The 7,609-nt window shown below is 37.6% G+C and overlaps 1 pseudogene; it reads left to right on the forward strand.

The window, feature by feature from the left end:
• Window positions 1-400: 400 nt before the first annotated feature.
• Window positions 401-7,398, forward strand: LOC128019339 (5'-AMP-activated protein kinase subunit gamma-1-like; annotated as a pseudogene).
• Window positions 7,399-7,609: the final 211 nt, after the last annotated feature.

Here is a 7,609-nt window from a genome sequence, read left to right on the forward strand (position 1 = left end):
AATGATTTTTATTTTATAACCTCCTCCTACTTTTCACTGTCAACACATGTATGCAGTGACCAATGAAACCCACTTGGTGGCCTAATCCAGTCTCAGAGAGTGAAATGATAAACGTGGTCCAAACTCCGGTAACGGGAGACAAAGATAGACCCGTTTTGACATTTTTATCTTGCTGGTCAGGGTGTTGCAGTGGTCTTTAATGTCAGCAGTATGCTTTTTGCCAGATTGGTCTTCCATTAAACATGAGTTAATAATTTAAGTCCTAAATGTCTGAAATTCCTGTGCAATTTTGTAATAGATCGAGATTAGGTCATTTTGCACATATTTTGACTGAGGTCCTAATTATGCTGTGCAATGTTGATACCATCCAGGTCTCTTACAGGGGTGTTGTGTACAAAACCAGTCACAGCCACAACATCTGTGATTCTCCTCCCCCTGTCCCACGTCCTGCCCTTTGCATGCTTGGGCCAGCGTTCTCTCCTGATTTTGATCATGCTCTGCACTCAGGGATGGGAGCACAGTTCTATTATGCTCCAGTCAGGCCAGCTCAACCACTGAATGCGTTTGTCTCACAGTAGGACCACAGAACATGGACCCTCTGACGGAGGTAAGATCCAGAAATCAACCTGTACAAGTGCTTGCTTATGCTTTAAGATGAGGTGAATCATATTTCAGGAGCAGTTGTGCCAGTTTAGTGTCAGTTGCATATGAAAATGCTATATCAACTTGATATGTTTGCTGAAGTATAAAGAACTAATGTAAATAAGCAAACTGCACCCCCAGACTTCTTTCAATGTTGGTAATCCACAATTAGTATATTCGACAGCTAACACGAGTAACTAGTTATTCTGGTTGCTTTGTACATTGTGTTTATGTTTGAGGTTATTGGTGGAGATCTGAACAGTGCATGGAGACGGGCCCTCTCTTGAAATCAAGTTCAATGTGTGCTAGAGATATTTAGTCGATTCCATTCAAAAAGTGAAACTTGTATATTATATTCATTCATTAAACACAGATTGATATATTTCAAATGTTTATTTCTTTTAATTTTGATTATAACTGACAACTAAGGAAAATCCCAAAATTCAGTATCTCAGAAAAATGTGAATATTTTGAAAAGATTCAATATTGAAGACACCTGGTGCCAAGCTCTGATCAGCGAATTAACTCAAACACCTGTAAAGGCCTTTAAATGGTCTCTCAGTCTAGTTCTGTAGGCTACACAATCATGGGGAAGACTGCTGACTTGACAGTTGTCCAAAAGATGACCAGTGACACCTTGCACAAGGAGAACAAGACACAAAATGTCATTGCAAAAGCTCTGTGTCCAAGCACATTAATAGAGAGGCGAAGGGAAGGAAAAGATGTGGTAGAAAAGTGTACAAGCAATAGGGATAACCGCAACCTGGAGAGGATTGTGAAACAAAACTCGTTCAAAAATGTGGGGGAGATTCACAAAGAGTGGACTGCAGCTAGAGTCAGTGCTTCAAGAACCACTACGCACCGATGTATGTAAGACATGGGTTTCAGCTGTCGCATTCCTTGTGTCAAGCCACTCTTAAACAACAGACAGCGTCAAAAGCGGCTAAAAACAAAAAAGACTGGACTGCTGATGAGTGGTCCATAGTTATGTTCTCTGATGAAAGCAAATGTTGCATTTCCTTTGGCAATCAGTGTCCCAGAGTCTGGAGGAAGAGAGGAGAGGCACACAATCCATGTTTCTTGTGGTCCAGTGTAAAGTTTCCACAGTCAGTGATGTTTTGCGGTGCCATGTCATCTGCTGGTGTTGGTCCACTTTGTTTTCTGAGATCCAGGAAGTTTTAGAGCACTTCATGCTTCCTGCTGCTGACCAACTTCATGCAGATTTCATTTTCCAACAGGACTTGGTACCTGCACACAGTGCCAAATCTACCAGTACCTGGTTTAAAGACCATGGTGTCCCTGTTCTTAATTGGCCAGCAAACTCACCTGACTTTATCCCCATAGAAAATCCATGGGGTATTGTGAAGAGGAAGATGTGATATGCCAGTATCAAAGCACTATCAGAGCAAACTGGGCTCTCATAACACCAGAGCAGTGCCACAGACTGATCGACTCCATGCCACGCCGCATTGCTGCAGTAATTCAGGCAAAAGGAGCCCCAAATAAGTATTGAGTGCTGTATATGCTCATACTTTTCATGTTCATACTTTTCAGTTGGCCAATATTCCTAAAAATTATTTCTTTGTATTAGTCTTAAGTAATATTCTAATTTTCTAAGATATGAATTTGGGATTTTCTTAGTTGTCAGTTATAATCATCAAAATTATAAGAAATAAGCATTTAAAATATATCGGTCTGTGTGTAATGAATGAATATAATATACAAGTTTCACTTTTTGAATGGAATCAGGTAAGCTACAAAAGGTGATGCTATGTCCTCATTACTTCTTTTGACTGCTTTTTTTGGGCATATTACCTTTTAGTAAAAGACCATTTATTGTCTGCTCTGTTTATAGTTCCCCTTTATGGAGGATGAGGGGCTCACCATGAAGAGGACAGGTATATCTTTTGTACACCCTGTGTGTCTTAAAGATGTTATATGATGCGATTTTAAATTTTTCCTTTCTCTTTGGAGTGTTACAAGGTCTTGGTGCATGAAAAAGATCTGGAAAGTTGCAAAGACTAAAGTCTCTAATCCAAAGAGATATTCTTTATAAAGGTTAAGACTCATCCACACCCCCTAAAAAGGCTCATTCAAACACGCCCCCCAATGTCTACATCACTGTGTGGGAAGATTTGCATAACGCCACCCAGATATTCACGCAAAGAAATTAGGCGTTTTGTTGAGAAACCAAAACTTGTTTGGCCTCCCAAAAGAGGACACGACTAGAAATCATGTTTATATCACATTTATAATGATGTTTATGTCTTGTCGCCCCGGCCGGACAGGGCACCACAATATGTTAAGGGGCGTAACATTTCCACCACACGCTTGAGGTTTTCGGCCAATAACAACGAACTGGATAGCTAGCCAATCAGAGCACACCTAGCTTTTCAGAATGATGAGCTTTGTATAAATCAACGTGTTTCAGAAAGGCGGGGCTTAGAGGAGAAACAATAATGTGCATTATGTGGAAAATAATGTGTTTTTTTTTTTAACCTTAAACCGCATAAACACATTTAATTACACCAAATACACAAAATAATGTTGTTGTTTTTTTGTTTTTTTATCAGTAGCATCATATGACCATCATACGTATGAGCAGTTTTCTTTTCTATAGTCTCTGAATTGGTCATTTAATTATGTAATTGTTATTTATTTGTTAATTGTACATATATCATTTTTAATTAAGTCTTTTTTTTAGATTTTTCAGTTTTAATTATTAATTTATTAATCTGATTATTAAAGGTGATAGTAAGTTGAATATGTGACAGGAGTTTTGTGGTTAATACGTCCACTTGTTCCCCTTGAAGGGGTTTAAGAACCAGTAACCAATGTCAAAACCTTATTTTGCTATCAATAAACTTATTGACACTTCTCAGGTTCAAAACTCTCTTTGCTATATCAAAGCTATTAAAACTGTAATTTGCATTTGGTAACAAAGTTTGCCAAATGCAGTGAAGGCTAATTTGATCTCTTTCTCTCTCTCTTCTGACCAATGTAATCAATTTCTCAATATTTATGCTATTGTATTCTATTTTTCAGTTGTTCGATTGAGTTGTTTTCTCTACTGTGGATTTTCAGTAGAGAAAAAAAAAAACTTACTGGGAGACCCATGTTTTACTATTTTATGCCATAATAAGTATGATTAATTTCTAATTGAAACTGCAAAATATCTAAGTTTTTTGAAAAGATGAGTTGGACTGCTTTTGTGATGTTTAACCAGAAGGGTACATGCAATTAAATGAGTTTAGCACAGCTGCAGACTGACAGACCTGCAGCAGGGGTCTCCCTCTCTGTGTCCCTCTCAAGGACCTCTCCAAGACCCTGACTCAGATGTGTATGCCAAGTTCTTCATGAGTCACTGCTGCTATGATGCCATTCCAATAAGCTCAAAACTGGTCATCTTTGACACAACACTGCAGGTATGCACTTATGTGCTCCTTACTACATATTTTTAGTAGATCAACTTGCATTCATATTTCAGACTGAAGTATTCAGGTTATAAACATTGAAATATTTGAGTGATGTGTACAGGTGAAAAAAGCATTCTTTGCACTGGTGGCAAACGGGGCCAGAGCGGCACCTTTATGGGACAACAAGCTGCAGTGTTTTGTAGGTAAGCAAACACTGGGTGCTGCGGAGTCTGTTGAAGTGTGCTTGCTCAGCTGTGAGATTACTGAAATCTTATAATGTCACTACACCGTCTTCACCCATAAACCCTATTAGGAAAATAAATATTTCGGATTTTTATTTGCTAAAAGTAGAGGGTTTTTTTTTTTTGAGTTTTTTTTTTAATGTATGGGATAGATCAGTACTTACGTAGTCAATGACATTTGACATTGAATTTCTGCTCTCAGAGGAATTGTCTTGAATGTACGATTAAAAAATTATTATTATTATTATATATTATTAATAACGCACAAACTGCTCTCAACAGATGGTTTCCACAAAATATTAAGCAGTGTTTTCAACCCAAATGTTTGGGGATTATTTTGTTATTTTGTTGATGTTGTTTAAATAAATTCATATTTTTATTCACCAAGGATGATCAAATTGACAGTAAAGAACTTACTAAGTTACAAAAGATTTCCATTTGATATAAATACCTTTCTGTTGAACTTTCTATTTATCAAAGGATCCTTTAAAAAATGCATCGCGGTTTCCATTAAAAATATTAAGCAGCACAACTAGGGGTGGGGGATATTAGCTAAAATTCATATGATATTTTACACTGTCCAGGCGATATCTATATTATATTGTGATTTATATATATATATATATATATATATAAAAAATATATATAATTAAATTTTTTTTATATACCTTATATAACTACAAAAAGTGAGTGATTGGACATAGACCTTATTGTGCCATTGTTAGTTTTTTTTTTTTTTTTTTTTTTTTTATGCAAACGTGCAGCATGAACTTAAACTAAATTAAATATTGTATGTTTGAGTTGGTCAGTGATTCCCAAACTTTTTCTGCCGGTCTCTCTTTTTGTAGGGAAAAATATTTTCAAGAACACCCTTGCTCTCTCTTATTTATTTTTTATTTATTTAATTTTTTTTGGAAAGTCTCTTATGCTCACCAAGGCTACATTTATTAATTAAAAATACAGTAAACAGTGTAATATTGTTAAATATTGTCCGTTTAAATTATCTATTTGAATGTTTTAACATGTAGTCTACTGTATTCCTGTGATCAAAGCTGAATTTTCAGCATCATTACTCCAGTCTTCAGTGTCACATGATCCTTCAGAAATCATTATAATATGCTGATTTACTGCTAAAGAAACATTTCTGGTTATTATCAGTATTGGAAACAGGTGTGCTGCTTAATATTTTTGAGCAAACTATTTTTTCATGGTTCTCTTATGAATATTTGAAATGGTCCTTTGTGGTCCTTTGTGTTACTTAACTCCGTTTTAGGTTCAGATCTATGAGCTGGAGGAAAACAAGATTAAAACATGGAGAGGTGATTGTGTAGAGTTTTGACAATTGATATGAATTGGCACACACATTGTAATGGTTTAAAGTAGCAGTTCTATGTGTTCCCTCTTCCAGAGGTTTATCTATAGTATTCTCTCACCTCCCTGATCAGCATCACACCTGAATCCATGTAAAGCAGGACAACTACAACACTTTGTTTGCCCTTTCTTTTATCTTGTGACAGTGACAGTGTTGTGTTTCCTGTTGGCAGCCTCTTCGAAGCTATTTATTCCTTACTGAAGAACAAGATTCACCGGCTACCCGTCATAGATCCAGAGTCAGGGAACGTCCTCCACATACTCACCCATAAACGCATCCTCAAGTTCTTACACATCTTTGTAATAGCTTTTACAATGTACTTTCATTAAAGGTGCACTCAGTCATTTTACCTCATCAAAAAAAAAAGTATTTTCACAGAGAAATGAATAGTACTACTGTTTAAAATCATGTTAACTTCAGTGGGATGAAAATCCGTCTTAAAATGTGGTCACGTTTACTATCATTCTGCAAATTTTTGTTAATGGCCGACTGCAGTTTGTGTGAAACTACATACATAGATGAATGTCATGTCAGCTACAAAACATAACCACTGAATGTACTTTCAACCCAATCTCATGAAAAAACGCAAGTACTTTACAAATTGGCAATTTGAATTTGTACCACACCATTCATGCGGAAATATATGATTTTAAGAAAAAAAGTTAAGCATGGAGGTCAACCTGAACCCCATCCCGAAACCAAACTACCATTGGGGCATAAACAGATTGAATGAAAGCAGGCAAATGAGATATACGGATTAACCATCAATTCACCACAATGTTTATGATTTGTCATGCAATGCTTATACTGACTGTCACCATAGCTCCGCACTGAATGATGAGTATTTGCTTTATGAATCTCAGGGCTCTATGATCCCCAAGCCACCATTCCTACAGAAGCGGATTGAGGAAGCGGAGATTGGGACATTCAGGAGCATTGCAACTGTCAGGGAGACGGAAACCCTTTATGAGGCTTTTTCAGTATTTGTAGAGCGACGGGTCTCAGCCCTGCCTGTTGTCAATGAACAAGGTACTGTGTACGGCTGTTTGCTTGTGTTTTTAACTTCTGATGGTCTTGTGAGTGGTTTCGTCTATTTTTCATTCTCCTTAGGGAAAGTGGTGGCACTTTACTCCAGATTTGATGCCATTGTACGTAGACCCACGTCAGCAGCTTTTTTCGTTACAGCAGATGACCTTCACAAAGATTAAAGAAAAACTACAACAACCTGAACATGACGATGCAGGAGGCCATTCAAAGCCATCCGTGCTGCATTGAGGGGGTGCTGAAGTGTTACCCTCACGAAACCCTCGAAAGCATCATCGATCGTATTGCTGAGGCAGAGGTAGTCGCCATGTTACATACGACAGGACTGCTCACATCCTATTTCCCCATCAGAGTATTCAAGAACTGATGGTTTTTTCTGCATGAGTTGAAATGTCGTCTACTCTGATCAAAGGTCCTAATGCTGTTTCTCTCAGGTTCACCGTCTAGTGCTGGTGGACACAGAGGATGTGGTGAGGGGAACCGTCTCACTCTCTGATTTGCTCTGGTCTTGACTCCTGCAGTGATTGAAGCACTTTTCTCTTAACACCAGTGGAGGGCTCCCTCTCCACCATCATCTTCATTTCATATCCTCTCATACCAGGTAGACAGACTTATTTTGTGCTCATTGCTGACTACTGTCAGCAGAGGTGCTGTTTTCTCTTTCTTCATCTCTCAAATAAACCATCCCTCCATTACACAAGGTGTCACTTGGGCGGCACCCTTTCAAAAGGTACATCTTTGTGCTGTTTTTATAAATTTGATAGGCATATTAATGTTAACAGTTTTGCATATTAGTACCTGTATGTTCGGTATTAGTACTGCCCCGGAGACAGCCTGTGTACCCTTTTTTTCAGCTTGTATCTGTTATGTCACTGAACGGAAAGTACATTATA

The sequence above is a fragment of the Carassius gibelio genome, chromosome A9, assembly GCF_023724105.1.
Source record: "Carassius gibelio isolate Cgi1373 ecotype wild population from Czech Republic chromosome A9, carGib1.2-hapl.c, whole genome shotgun sequence".
In the NCBI taxonomy this organism is placed as follows: Eukaryota; Metazoa; Chordata; class Actinopteri; order Cypriniformes; family Cyprinidae; genus Carassius; species Carassius gibelio.